The following is a 16,969-nucleotide window of genomic DNA, read 5'->3' on the forward strand; positions in this document are numbered from 1 at the left end:
CTCGTACCGTTTGAAGTGAAAATCAGTCAACGAATTTAAATGGATGCTTGTCCTGTTAAACAATCTTCAAAGAGTTACTCATCCTATTATAACATTTCTAGCATTATTCTCTGTTAGAGCTGGTGGCTTAGTGGTTAGAGCGTCCGCCTCGGAGGCGGGAGGTCGTGGGTTCGATCCCCGGTCGAGTCATACCAAAGACTTACAAAAATGGTACCATCAGTTGCCTCGCTTGGCGCTCAGCATTAAGAGGTTAGTGTTAGGACTGGTCGGCCTGGTGTCAGGGTAATGTGACTGGGTGGGACATCATGTTACATGTCTGCGGCATGATGCCCCAGTGCTAGGCATCACTATAAGCTGTCACACTGCAGACATCGTAGCGATATGACAGGATTTTTTGTTAAAACTACGTTAAAAATCCAAATCACACACACATTCTCTGTTAGAAAGTTACGGACTTGGAAAAGTTGCATATCCTGTTTATAAGCGACGAAAGGTTGCCTATCATGTTTGAAACATTAAAAAAAATTTTATCTGCTAGATAATTTTAAAACGTTGATCTTTCTGTCCAAAAGAAACAAGGTGTACACCAGTGCAGTTCACATTAAATTTTCATATCAGTGTAGGCAAGATGTGCATGTTACGGCAGTTGCATTTGGTTAAGATGTCAATCACAGATCAGTGTAGAATTCAGTTGTTGTATTTGTCTTTTTTTTTTTTTTGGCGTGTACTCCAAAATGACTTATAATCAGGCATGCATATTTACGAGTCACAGTCAATGCTATGTTCAGAAAAGTCAATGTGTTATCACAATTAAGGCTCCGTTCAGAAGAATCAGTGTGATCTCACAGTCAATGCTTCGTTCGTTCAAGTGATATGTTATGTTTATAGAGTTTAATGCCATTTTTCAGCACAATATAGACTATAAATGGCGGCCAGTATAAATAGTAGAGGAAAAACCGGAGAAAACCCCGGAAAGAACCACCGACCCACTAGAAGCTACCAGCAAGCTTTCTCACATACCCGCATTAGCCGAGCCCGAGACTCGAACCCACGGAGACAGATGTGAGATGGCAGTGATCTGTAACGTTGATCGCTTTAGACCACTTGGCCACTCGTGGCTCCTTATCTGTATAAATTGTTCTACACAGCATGAGTCAGAATAATGTACTTAAGATCACTAAACAATAAACATTAGGTGACTTTCTCCTCCATTAAGTAAATCCCACAACTGTTCAACAATTACAAAAATATTTCTATTCAAATATTTTATAAGGCATACTTGACCTTCCCTTCTTCCTTTATATTAATGCGTCTCTCTGTCCTAACTAAACAATGGATTACATATAGCAGTGAATGTATGGGTCCTACCACTGACTTATTGGACAATGGAAGAGGCGTTGGGATTTTCTTTTTCCGATGCTATTTGAAGAATTTCATTCTAACCAACAGAAGAATATACCCAAATCCCAAAAAGATAAATGGCCAGATCAGTAAATCAGTTGGTCATCTAGAGCTTGTCTGGTCGAGCTATTTTTTTTTTTTTTTGAAGGCACATCAGTAGATAAAATACACTGAATTCAATTATCCTTTTTCAGAGACCTTTTCAAAAAGTTCATACGCAGCGCTCTAATGCAGATTCAATGTGTTATTTCATAGAAGGTCTAGACTGTATCCCAGACTGTTTTCTAATAGACAATGGAAGGTCTAGACTGTATCCCAGACTGTTTTCTAATAGACAATGGAAGGTCTAGACTGTATCCCAGACTGTTTTCTAATAGACCATGGAGCATAAAAAAGATGTAGAAAATACTTAAAACTCAATAGAACCTAGTCTACATGCTAAGATGTCTCTACCTGGGGAATGTTTATCAATTTTACCTCCAACACGATATCTGACAGATAAGCATAACAGTTTTATTCATGTGTTCTAATATTGCTCACAAAACGAAATAAATGCATTAACGAGGAGTGATACTCATTTTTCGAATATCCAGACACTACTGAATATTCGCCGTTAATATGATTCACTCCTTTTAATTAATAGAAATTGTGGACTTTGAAAATGATAGACATTTACAGGTATCGACAATATTTACCTTTTCAATGTATAGTTAAATGATTATTAACTCATTTAGAAAAAAATACATGAAATAAAGGAGTATTAGCTACCTATTCTTGAATTATATCCGGAACATACTTACTACCCGTTCGTAAATTACGAATATTATTTAAGCAAGTTCCTATTACAGCTATTACATTATTCCTCTCACACAAAAGTCTTTCGATATTTTTTTGCGTCATGTTTTCTTATCGTTTACCTTCTCGTCATGATTTTGTTTTGATGGGAATATGTCATCTATGCAATTGCGCATGCGCTTTCCGGTACACCTGTCTGCGAAAGTATTACGAGTGTGAATGTTGGATGAGTAGCTTTGAAAGTAACAAGCAGCAGGCACCTGGTTTGCGTGTTATTTACACCAACATTTTTTTTGTAACAACCTCACAAGTAGTCAGACGCTTTAATTGAACGAAAATAATGCAAATAGAATAGTAGATTTGAAGAAAAAAAAGCATATCCTTGTTTACTGAAACAGCTGTTTTGAATTTTTTTTTTACTTGGATTCAATATGTATAAAATGTTGCTTCTGGGACCATAAATTTACTTGAACGATATTTCAACTTACTGAACCTTTACTCGTCAGGAGGCAAAATACAATTAAAAAAAATAATACCACTCATCGCATCCAATGCCCAACTTTTGACATATTCGGGATTACGGACATAACATTTGTTAACATACAGAGAATCAAGTGCATTTTTCCAGGTTCTCCCAAGGGAGGAGCTGTGTACTAGTAAGGTAGGAGAGGGGAGGGACTTGGGTGGGGTTGGGTGCTAAATAATTTCTTTTGGACATAATTTTAAGTGCACTAAATTTGTAAATTGTCAACATGATTTTGAGTATGAAACGAGAGAACACAAATTGGACGGATTGTTAGAAATACGACTGATCTGTGGTACCGAAAGTGAAGCCGAGACTCTAAAAAGGCCAGAAGAGGGCCTTAATTTTAGTACTGAGGGATCCTTCATCGTCCTTGACATTAAGTGTACCATTATATCACAGTGAGCTTTGTGGTAACCTTCTATGACACATTTCTCTGATCTAGATTTAGCGTGTTGTAAATGCAATAGATGGAAAACCCATTTCAAGTTAATGCCATGATAGTTGTCAGTAAAGGACGCTCATGAATGACACTATAATTCCTTCTCCTCTTATCGCAAAACAGGTGTAGTGAATCGAGAGAGCGCCAAACAGGTGTGGTGATTCGAGATTGCGTAAAACAGGTGTTCGTATTCGTGATATCAAACCATTAACTCGCTTACGTGACAATAACCTTCTGTAGACTGTTTGAAACTTAGAACTTGCTTTGAACGAAATAATATTGGCAAATAAACAACAACAATTTGCTAACCGTTAGAGATATTTAGATCAAGACATACATTTACCCGTAGTCTGACGTTGCATCTGCACGAAGATTTGAATAATTACTAATTTTCACTCCTCCAAGGTGTATCAGTACGTGCATATGAGTTAATGTTCTAATTAACAAATTATAATTATAACAATTAGTAAAGCTTGTGACGTAAAATGTTTGTAATTGACGAATTGGCAAAAAGACAAACAGATGGAATTAATCATCAATCTCCCTCCAGGCCGATATCACTCCTTTCTGTGTTACTAGGCCAGACTATATATAATTAGACTTATTACACCAATTAAAGCAGTCTGACTTTTATGGATCATTACAATTATTGTTTCATTACTGATGAACAACATAGTTTTGAGATCAACGGGCTTTTACATGCAACAACCTTTAAGGGCCCCTTTATCTCTCCCTCTCTCTCTCTCTCTCTCTCTCTCTCTCTCTCTCTCTCTCAAATGTTCAAATGTGCACTTCAAGGGTTTCCTTAGTATTATGAATATTACCATTTGGTTAACAATAATTTGCTTTGTCGTTTATTTGTAAAAGTGCTGATTCATGTACATTAACGATCAGTACTAATTTTGCCCGAAAGAATTTGGATGTTTCTGCGTTAGTTACGTGTTGCTATAATTCCATCCAAGTTTGTACTTCTCTTGAAACTTGCAAAACTTCTCTCGTAACTTGCAATACTTCTCTTGTAACGTGCAACATTTCTCTTGTTACTTGTAATACTTGTTGCCTGAAACATTTTAAAAAACGTCAAAATACCAGTGTACGTGAAGGACAATGGTAGAAATGACAGCTAATTTATGACTGAGTAGTTTAGATAGATATGGTTAGTAAAACGAATTTGCTGTACATAAATTGATTTTCCTTTAATAATAATAATAATAATAATAATAATAATCTATCTTTAACGAGGATAACACATTTGGTCATGACTGACCCATCTGCCATGTGGTCCTCAGTTTTTGTAATAAAATAATAAAGATAGAAGTTCATGCACATAACCATATATCGTCGAACACTCATTTGAACATAACACTGGTCAACAGTGAAATCATTACTGACTTGAAAAGGCCCTAATCTGTAGTATTTTGGTGTGCCGAACACGAATATAACCGTGAAAAATTTGTATTGGCTCTCGTTTTGAAGATATTCATATACCTCATTTTCTATGTTTCACTGTGTAAATTTCTCCAGTAGGACTGCAGCAACATCCGGAATAATGATGTAACATTGCATAATACCATCATGCTCACATCATCCACAGTTGATTGCATCATTTTCTGATGCAATGCAATACTAATGCCATGCGGCTGCTGAAGTAAGTTGACGTCAGCAGTGTACTATACATGTGTAGGCCTATTATACTAATGCCAGGCGGCTGCTGAAGCTGACGTAAGCAGTGTACTATATAAAGCCCAATCAGATAGGTTCAGCATTTAAAATATTTTAGACGTTGTGCGATACAGTTCAAGCTACTGTTACATAAAACTTATTATTTTATCCATTTACGTACAATAAAGAACAGTAATGCCTCGAAAGTGTGTTAATACCGCGGACAATTTTTGCTATATTTGTGGGGAAGTGACATTTGCCAACCAGAAGAAAAGTATCAATTCTCAAGTGAAGAAGGCATATCATCTTTACTTCGGATGCAAGGTTGGTGACCAAGACAAGCCTTGGGCTACGCATATATGCTGTGCTACATGTACAACACAGCTTTCACAGTGGTTGAATTGCAAAAGGTCATCAATGCCGTTTGCAGTCCCAATGGTGTGGAGAGAGCCAAGCAACCACCTAAATGACTGTTACTTCTGCTTGGTTCCTCCTCTTTCCGGCGGAATAACGAAGCGAAAGAAGTCGAGAATAGTCTACCCAAACATTCCGTCTGCATTGAGACCAGTTCCACATGGTGAGGGACTTCCTATTCCAGAACCTCCAGCAGAATATTCTCTTGATTCATCTGACGAAGACAAAGGTGAGTCGACCTGTTCTTCTCCTGGTCCATCAGCATGCAGTGATCCAGATTTTCACTGTGGTGCATCATCAACCCCACACAGAATAACACAGGAAGAACTAAATGACCTGATTCGTGATTTGGACTTATCAAAGAACAAGGCAGAATTGCTAGGATCAAGACTCCAACAATGGAATCTTCTAGAAGAAGATGTCACAATTACTGCATATCGAAAGCGCCACCAGCAATTGGAGCCTTTCTTCAGAAAGGAAAGTAATCTGATATTCTGTTCCGATATTGAGGGCCTCATGAATGCTTTAAAAATCACTCATGACCCACAAGAATGGAGACTATTTGTGGACTCTTCGAAACTGAGTCTCAAGGCTGTGCTTTTGCACAATGGAAACATTCTTCCATCTATTCCAGTAGCGTATGCTGTCCACATGAAAGAGACATACGATAACTTAAGGCAGCTACTGAATTCCATTGAGTATAACAAGTACAGCTGGCACCTCTGTGGTGATTTGAAGGTAGTTGCCCTTTTAATGGGACTGCAGCAAGGATATACAAAATACATGTGTTTCTTATGCGAGTGGGATAGCCGAGCAAGGGAAATGCACTACATGAGGAAGGAATGGACTCACAGGCAGAATGTAGCCATTGGAGAGAAGAATATCCAACACCCAGCTCTGGTTGAGGCTCAGAAAATCTTGCTACCACCCCTTCACATCAAACTAGGTTTGATGAAGAACTTCGTGAAAGCCATTGACCGGACTTTGCCAGCATTCCGATACCTGCATGAAAAATTCCCTCGACTCAGCGAAGCAAAGATTAAAGAGGGAGTTTTTGTGGGTCCTCAGATTCGAGAGCTTTTCAAAGATGACCGGTTCAACAACTTGCTGGAAGGTGACGCGAAACAAGCATGGAATGCTTTTCGCCTAGTTTCTACAAACTTCCTCGGAAATGTTAGGGCAGAAAACTATAAGGAACTAGTAGAAGACATGTTGATGAAGTATAAGAAACTTGGCTGCAATATGTCTCTAAAGATTCACTTCCTTCATTCCCATTTGGATTTCTTTCCTAGCAACTGTGGTATTGTTAGTGATGAACACGGCGAACGTTTTCATCAAGATATCGCAACAATGGAACAAAGATACCAGGGAAAATGGTCCACTACAATGCTGGCTGACTACTGCTGGACACTCCTCAGAGATGCTCCCGAACAGCTGTACAAGAGACAGGCGAAGAAATCTAAGATGTAGTCAATGACTTGATTTTTTATAGGTAGGCTATTACAGTTGACCTTTTACTATTGGAATGCATTTCGTTATGTAAACATTAATTTCTTGCAGATTACAAAAAAACTAGAGCCAATTTTGCAATTTGACTGTCATATTCGTGTTCAGCACATAAAAATTGATAAGAATTGACTAATTTTATTTCAGTAACATGACTTTTGTAAAAATTTGTTGTCCAGTGTAATTGACATGAATGACTATGTGTGACTATACTGGGAAACATACAAATATATATCAATTATGGATATGATTTTAAAGTTTTCTATTGAGAGCTTTTAATATATCATTCCAGCTGGTCTAGAAAGAATTTCTTTAATGATAATTTAAAAGAAGCAAGCGATGTTGAATTACGTATCTTCATTGGTAAGGAATTCCATACAGTAGGTGCTGATACAGAAAATGAGCTTTTGTAATGATTGGTTTTCGACCAAGGAATCTGGACATCGTTGTTTGTCGTCAATCGGAGATTACGCTCAGTATTTGATGATCTTAGTTCAATTATGTTAGAGATATAATCTGGAGAAAGACCGTTTAAAGACTTGTATGTCATGATTCCTTTAAAATAAAGAATACCTTTTTGTATAGGTAGCCATTTCAGACATGAAAACAAAACATTTGAGGGAGTCATAACAGGAAGTTTCAGTATTATTCGGGCTGCCCTTTTCTGGAGTCTATCAATTCTGGGCAGATTATAATTTGATGTGTTTCCCCATATGGTACAGCCGTAATCTATCAGTGGTAGTATATAACCCGAAAAATAAATTTTGGTGTGCTTAATATTACCAAGGTCAGCGACCATCCTCAATTTTTAATATCACTCTCAGTATCGTCTTCCTAGCGTGTGTGTGTGTGTGTGTGTGTGAGAGAGAGAGAGAGAGAGAGAGAGTACAATATGAGGTCGTATAATATAAACCTTCAAATTTCACGCGCATGGATATGAATTTGAACGGGTTGCATAGTGATGGTGTGTAACCTCTCTACATTGTTTCCAGGTGTTTTACATGCAGATCCTGTCGTGTAACCAACAGGTAATTCAGATGTTTTACATGCAGATTCTGTCGTATAACCAACAGGATATCTCAGACGTTTATCATGTGCATATACTGGATGTAATATATACATTCATCATTGAATAAGGTATCCTATATGAATTCTTGATGCAGCTCTTTCTCACGAATCTGTCAATATTTGTAACTGTTTCATCACCTTTGTGCGAGGCATTTAGTGCAGTGAGGAGTCGGTGTTTATTAGCCATTTATTTTACTCCGCGGTAAAAGTATAACCGTGCGACCGCTTGAGTGCAATGAAATCCTTTTTACGATCAGTAAGAAAGTGTGAGTCATTTACATTTTGGCAACAAATTCACACACGGAACTATATATTATTTTTCATTAACGTCATCGCTAATACTGGGAATCTGGAGTTGTGACTTGTTGATTGGAAGCAATTATTTATTCAGAAGGCTCCTTAAATAGTCTATAATGAATTTAATCTCTAAACAGTTCCACCTTGTACAGTAAGAGAAATGGGTCACAAAAAGTATTACAAAAATATTTTGCCCGATTTTTCAAACTTATTTCAAATTATTAGGAAAATAGTGAGATTTAGAATTTTTAATACGGGACTCATAAAATCAAAGTAAACCGAAAGTGGAGCCCAAACATAGCAAAAGACACTCCGTGCTGGGAAGCGAATACTTGCTTTGCCGCAGAGCCTTCCGGTTTCAATTTCAGTGCCATTTACATTCCGTGACTGTGAACCGAACCCAGTTTATTAGTGACTTCAAAAGTTCGCTGGTACCTGGACAAAATTGGCAAGTCATCATCATAGGTCGGAAACTAATAAGACCTGTCTCCCAATTAGTTAGTAGTGTAAGGAGTGCATAGCAGAGACATACTAATCAGGGACCAGACTAATGGGCGCGATGTAGCATGAGGAAATTTTTTTTTTTCTATAATGGAGGATGCAGTTAACATTCTCAATTTCGAAGTAAATCTTCCAAATCATATCTCAAATGTATGCTGATAGCTGCCACTGGGACTGACTGAGAGGTTGCGAAAGCATCAAACTTGTTTTTTTGTTGTTATTGTTGGTTTCTTTTTTGGGTGTTTTTATTCTTTTTATTTTCATTCGCAACTTTTCGGTCAATCATACAGTCAATCCACTGAAGATATAGCAGAGGTGGTCCGAACAATTTGAGGTTTCATTTTGTGTTCCGTTCAACATTTTGTACTTTGCATAAAGTTTGAAAAGTTAAAGAAAATAATTTCCCAAGTTTTCTCACTGGTTATCCTATTTATTTGAAAGATCTTGTATATCATTTATTGTTAAGATAATAGTATCTGTCGCAAACTGAATTAATAAGATACAAACGACACGCCCTATTATACATGTATAAACTGTGGAAATCACATATCCAGGCATGTACTTACAAACTGTACAAATCACATATCCAGGCATGTACTTACAAACTGTGGAAATCACATATCCAGGCATGTACTTACAAACTGTGGAAATCACATATCCAAGCATGTACTTACAAACTGTGGAAATCACATATCCAGGCATGTACTTACAAACTGAACAAATCACATATCCAGGCATGTACTTACAAACTGTACAAATCACATATCCAGGCATGTACTTACAAACTGTGGAAATCACATATCCATGCATGTACTTACAAACTGTGGAAATCACATATCCGGGCATGTACTTACAAACTGTGGAAATCACATATCCAGGCATGTACTTACAAACTGTACAACTCACATATCCAGGCATGTACTTACAAACTGTACAAATCACATATCCAGGCATGTACTTACAAACTGTGCAAATCACATATCCATGCATGTACTTACAAACTGTGGAAATCACATATCCAGGCATGTACTTACAAACTGTACAAATCACATATCCAGGCATGTACTTACAAACTGTACAAATCACATATCCAGGCATGTACTTACAAACTGTACAAATCACATATCTAGGCATGTACTTACTAACTTCACATATCACTTATCCAGGCATGTACTTACAAACTGTACAAAACACATATCCAGGCATGTATTTACAAACTGTACAAATCACATATCCAGGCATGTACTTACAAACTGTACAAATCACTTATCCAGGCATGTACTTACAAACTGTACAAATCACTTATCCAGGCATGTACTTACAAACTGTACAAATCACTTATCCGGGCATGTACTTACAAACTGTACAAATCACATATCCAGGAATGTACTTACAAACTGTACAAATGATATGCCCAAGCACTTACAAACTGTACGAATTACATGCAGCAGCACAGGGGGTGAACAGAGGAATATGGCGGCCAAACATGGGTTAAAAAATCACGCAAAAAATACATGGATGCTTTTTATGTGCTACAAAATGTCAATATTTTTATTCACGATATGAACAACATGGCGGTGGGGGGTGAAAAAAGGAATATGACGGCCAGACGAAGTGAGAAAAAAATCAGTGAAAAACCTAGGCTGAATGACGTTGGATATCTCTTAAATCTTGGGTAATTGTTGTATTTTTCTTTTTTCCATTGCAATGATTGTATCGCTGGGTACGAATTTTTAGAGATTCAGATAATTTTTATTTTTTCCGTTTTTCTTTTTTTCATTGTGCGTGACCCCCCCCCCAATCAAACATTTAGATATTCAGAGGGCTGTCTCCCCCCCCCCCCCAAGTGAACCCCGGTCGCTTTAAAATGAACGCCATTTTTGGCTTGGGAGGGTGCAGGTAAGTTGCACCTGGTTAGTGTTTTACAAAATTATAACTACCCATTTAAGTATATCTCGTCTTTTTTCAACGCGTCAAGGTTCCCATCACCACCACCATTATAATAGCATCTGTTGCAAACGCCGACAATATGTCAATCGCGTTTTTATTGACTCGAACCCAAGAAAACGTTTTCACTTGTCGATCAAACGTTTGTGTGTACGCCTTACCACTGTCTTCGTTAAAAATATACGATGAAGTAATTTATATGAGCATACACTTACTGAACAGAGAGGCATCAAACATACATACGTATTTAAAACATATAATTCATTTCTCAAGTATTTTTATTTAATGTAACAGGCATATTTCTCCAGTGAATGTATAATAATCAATTTTACCTGTTAATTTCCAGCCAGTTAGCGTATTAATAGGGCAGTCATGTGACCAGGGCATTGTCTAACTGTTGAGTCAAACTGAGATCCCGAATTTATTGAATTTGGAAAAATTACATTACGTTACTGGATATACAGTAAACCCTTGTTTATCTTCAGGCTTAGTGATCCGTAATTAAATCCTTGTTGTAATAATAATAATAATTAGTGATTCTGCGCTTACTGTGGAATCTCCTACGGCAAAATTAACTCGACAACGACTAGATAAAATCAAGAAGAATCTTTCAGTCCGTGATTCTGTAAAACAGCTGCTGCAACAACTCCAGGATGCTCATGTGGAATTTACAGAAGGTACAGAAATGTTATTTAAACCAGTCACAAAAGCCACTAAAGATCTTCTTCCGTCGGTGGAACAAACAGCTAGATTAACCGAACAAACAGCTAAATTAATCGGAAAAATGCAGAAAGAACTAAACAAACCAAAATGACTCTCATAAAGCTTCCAGCTAAAATAGCCGCTGCTCAAGCACAATTTCAGGAAGAAATAGAGGAAGCAATAGATTGTAATGATCAAGCCCGTGCAGAGATTTGTGATGTAAGGGATCTTCTCGCTGAACAAGAACCTGTTTAAAAAAAACCACTTGCCGAATTTACCGGAGAAGGTTATGAAATACGTCAAACAAACCCTGTAGCAGTTGCTACAACAGGATATCAAATTCGTCGTGAACGTTTAGACCGAGAGACCGCAGATGTTCCATAAACAACTGGGTTCCTTTTGTGTTTCGAAAATACTATGGTGTAGGTAAAATCACAAAAAGCCTTCATTTGAAGCATTTAATAAACGGGTGAAAGAAGCTGCTAAAAATCCATTACCTGGAGATATATTATCGCCCAAAATATCACAATTTGGACCGCCTCGTATTGATGAAGAGGAGCGATCAGAAGTGGCATTGCCACTCGCAATAGGCGTCGTAGGAAGCAAGGTGACAATATAATCTCTGAATCGCCGGTGATTCAGGATAAACTGTTCATCGACTAGAAATTCTGATTGGTGGAAGACTAGCCTGCAACAATTCTCACAAAATCATCAGTGAAGCAGCTCCTGTTTGTCAGCGTTTATTTACTGGTGGTGTTATGGACAATAGCGTCTATGGGGCGCTGATCGATGAAATTACCGACAATTACAACAGTGAATGACCAATTAGATTGGCGATAACAAGATAACATGATTATACACAATGCCCAAAGTAGACCTGAAAGCGTCAGGGTGATACATTTTCGATTACCGGTTTATAAAATGATCTAAGGACCTGGACTCAGCAATGTTGTTCAAAGTTTTTTCCCGAAGGATAGCCCAAAATGCTATCCCGATTGCAAAACAATTAGGTATGAAAGCCATCGAAAGGTTAGTGATAAGGCTATTTACACTCTTGGTAATCTTGCTTGTAAAGCATTTTCGGAAGTCAAAGACAGACTCGCACGATAAGTATGATGAAAAATACTGCAGAATGTAAATTATTCCAGAGCAAGCATTCCAGCAAAACTGCCCAGTACAGAGTAAGTATTCCAGTAAAACTGTCCAGTACCGAAGTGATGCCAGCAAGTGTCAGCAAAATGATAAATCAAGCTGCAAATGAGTGGTTGGAAGAATTAGCTGGAGTGCCATCACCGAAAAAAAACTAGCCGCAGCTGAGATAGAAAGAAAACATAACCGCAAAACTGATAGCGTGTAGTGGTCTGGCCCTTCATCGTTTGCGATATTGATCAATGTTGGAACGTCGTTTTATACATCAGCAAATATAATAAATGTTCAAACGTGCATCTGATCCAGCATTTGACATGGACGCATCAGTCCTCAAAGATGAATCAGTGCGTGAAAATCAGTATTATTCTTATGATGCACGTGTACCTGAAGCACGCCTAAAGCGCTCACCGTTACGGATCACTGCCATCTCATCTTTGTGTGCGATGGTTCGAGTTTTAGGATATGGAGTTGTAGTTCGAGTTGTTTTTTTTATTAATAATGGTGTTATTGCATTATTTAACAGTGCCACGTATATGATCGATGGAAAAAAACATTGAATCATGTCTGGAAAATGTGGATGTTGCCACGACAATACTAGATCTGGCATGATATTCCGATGATTATTCACGTTCCGCCGGTCCATCAATGATGTTCACCAATGACAATGCTGACCACTCTGAAGATAGACAGCGTCTCATGATACACTTAGCACAGGCAAGGTTCGATGTTTCAGCAGCTGGAACGATACCACGACTTGCCACTGCTTTTTCGACACTGCAGAGCATCAATCTAGAATTCAATATGGGATTTTCATCACGACCATCAGTGTTAAATTGTAATAACATAATTATCATGTGTAATTCCAATGTCTCACTTCGTTGGATTCTGAAAAATGTCAGTGTGCTTGTCAGACAAGCCATCGACGACGATGTAATCTGGCGCCCTGTTGGTGTTGCTGGTAAAGTAATACTGACAAAACTTTCTTTGTGGATGTCAACAATGACACCATCACTATTTGAAGAACAACGGCTGCTCTCTTTCATTAACAACTGAGGCAAGTCACCGTTGTCATTGTTGACGATGACCACAGACAGTGTACAGAGTACCGTTGCTGTGTTATTTACATGGCAGATAGCATCACAACATGAAGTTTCAGCGCCACGACATATATTTATAGCGTTTCAGAATAATGTCAGAGCATGTACGCAGTTGCGAAACCCAATGATGTTTGGCCCGCTTAGAGTTTCTGAAGTCTCTCTAAGGATAAATGGACATCAAGAACCATCTGAAGATTTGTTATTGAATTTTGAGAATAATCAATTTGCACGCGTATATCACTGGTTGATGTCATTTATGGGACGTGATCAGAATGTTGATTCTGGTTTGCAGACATCTCATCGAGATTTTAAGTCGTTGTATCCGATCTACTATTTCTTGCTCAAACACTTAGATTTGCTTAGTCAATCAGTCGTTGATTTACATTTTCGGGCTCGCGTAACACCAGGTGCTATTACTAATTACAGAGCAACCGCTGTTATATTGTCAGATAAAATATTGTTGCTTGAAGGTGTTGGTAGACGATTGAAAATCATTGATGCGCCCGTGAAAAAAGGTAAGTGTTTTCCGAGCATGTAATTAGACCATTCTTGATGTTATAATGTCATATCATCACGTCAATGTTACTCTGACACCTTGTCAGATTAAAAAACAGCAATCCGCATCGAAGTAGAGCTATGGGGAAATATAACTCTGAAATCAGCGGCTTTGCAGGGCCCAAATAAATTATCGTTGACTGAACATCAACTCAGCACAATAATAACGCCAAGCAATCGTGAACTGGCGTTTGACTTGATCTTTCTGCGAATGTGATCAACGACACAACGAAAACATGGCGGTATATTTCCATTTCTAGTGGCGTTAACAGCGCTAATTTTAACAGCGGACCCAGCTGTTGAAAAAGTAGCTGTACTTGGTGCTGTTGGAACAGCTGTCGGTATGGCACTGAAAAAAGCAACAGAACAGGGTATAAACACCTTAAGAAAGGGACACGGTCTAAGGTTATCGGGAACGCGGTATAGCCAAGGTCTGAGACTCCTGCGGCGTGTCACTAAAAACCCCGTGTCCAATTTTTCGATGTACTTGATGCTGTTCGGCGATTAAAGATACAAACCTTCAGAGGTGTTTTCGTTTGTGATCAATTACCGTTAAAACCATATCGTGATGAAACCGGTATCACTAATTTTGATGGAAGTTGCCGTCCTGGTTCTCATTGGGATGCATGCGCGGTTAATCCACGTGGAGTTGTTTATTTCGATTCGTATGGATTGGCACCACCGAGATAATTTTTACGATATAGTAGCTTAGCCGGTGACATACCTTTCTGGTATTCATCATTACCAACACAGACAACAACGATCCACCAATATGCGGTCCAAAAGTACTTGTAGTACTTAACTCCGTGTCAAAGACATCTGCACCGCCTCATAAAGTCGTGCATGAGTATACGACTCGTCGTTTTAGACAGGTTAATGGTTCATAATGGTAGACATTTACGGAAGATCTGCTAAAAACAAGCTCCAGGGTGATATTGATGTATCCAAATATGCAATCGGAGATGAACTTACTGATATTTTGCGTCTCGCCGATGTAGACACAAATGAGGTTGTTTTTCAGGATCAGCAAGGAATGTCAAAGACGAGCAATATTCCGTTGACAGACATTAGTCTGCGAGTTCCAGACACGACCGAAGAAAACTTAGTGGTATTTACTAAAACCGTAAAATTAAAGAATCGAGGAATTCATTTCTAACAATCTCAATCTGGTGATCTCAAGATGAGCAGAAATACAGTTATCAGTGCGAGTGAAACCAATTCAGACGATGACGCGAATACAGAAAATACACGGACAACAACAACAACACGATCAGAACTGAAATCAGCAAGTGCGTTGCAAAAACTGATGATAGAATGACTGGCAGTCTCAACATGAGCGGAAATAGCATTGCTAATTTGAGAGAACCAGAATCAAACGATGACGCTGCAACGAAGAAATACGTCGACGACAACATCCCGATGATGACTTCGTTAATGACGATCAGTGATGGAATGACAACGTTCAGATCTGAATCTACTAATCGTGTAACAGCGTTTACAAATTTTCGTAGAATATAAATAAAACCCTAGATAAATTCGTTGGATATCCAACATTCATCAACGTTAAGCTCTCTGAAAGTTACACACAACTTCTTGATCTAATTAATATTAAAACAACAATCGAAACTATTAACAATGAGCTCATCAACATCAACTCAAGAATCAATTCGATAAACACTGAACTAAAACAAAAATTGCCGATGGTGTGATTCACACTACTCCGTTAATCAATGTAGCATACATGATATCGTCTGGATCAGAAACATGGACATCTGAAAACAACTCCATCAAACATACCTCTAAGGTTACCTAGATGTACAGGCTTTCCGTGTCTTGCGTCTCTGAACTTGAAAAATGTCGACATAATCGTCCCATCAATATATATCCCGTAACCATCTCAGTCGCGTTGTTTAAAATACCGGGGAAACATTCATACTGGAACCAATAAACAAAACAGCAACCACATAGAGATATTTCTTGCTTTGGAATTTGTCACGAAACACCCTCAATTGGTAATTTAGTGTATACCATAATGAATCGCACATAATCCTTTAGGTATAATCAAGCATGTGCGTGGAAGGCATCGTTAGAAGAAATTATAGACGGGTACATGCTTAAAACAAAATATCGCAGATGAATCATCGTCATCGACAATCTTGTATACCTGGTTTCCTCGCTGGTCGATGAAACAACATTTATGAACGACGCGCGTGACACCGGCTGTGGCTGTTATCGGCGTCGTAGGTGTTGTCGGTGTTGTTGGTATACTCAATATTATCACGAAAAATGTCTACATGTACCAGCAAAACGTTGCATGAGCACACATAAATAACGTACGTTGAGATATATGCATGCTTAAATATATAATTGATACTGTCAGAGGGGTTAAACGACGGTACAGTAGCAGAGAATGAATTTATTGCAGTTATGGATATTTATTATCGGTATCACAAGAACGCCTACACATTGTTGCCAACGTTGTCAGCACCAAATTTCGACTCCGCCTTATAGATTATAATGACAGCAGAAATAACACTAGACTGGAACAGATCATCGCTAACGCAACACCGCCGACTACCACAATGATATCAGCAACATCAACACAGCCATAATTCGATATTGGTTTTCCAACTCCGATAAAATTCGATAATGGTCGGGCACTGGCAAAATCACGACTTTATTATAGTTGGCCAAATATCAGAGAAAAACATTTAGTCGATTAGAGGCAAATAATTCACTGATATTTTCGCATAAAACCGCAAATGATTCAACTGGTGGTCAAGCCCCAATCTGGGAGGTAGTTACCATCCCGACCGGATCATATCAAATCGAACAAATCAACGATGAACTTCAACCTAGAATTAAGTCAATAACAGGAAAAGAATCGAAGATCGCTATCAATGTACACGA

Source organism: Sinohyriopsis cumingii, chromosome 3 (genome assembly GCF_028554795.1).
Source record: "Sinohyriopsis cumingii isolate HCF-2022 chromosome 3, ASM2855479v2, whole genome shotgun sequence".
In the NCBI taxonomy this organism is placed as follows: domain Eukaryota; kingdom Metazoa; phylum Mollusca; class Bivalvia; order Unionida; family Unionidae; genus Sinohyriopsis; species Sinohyriopsis cumingii.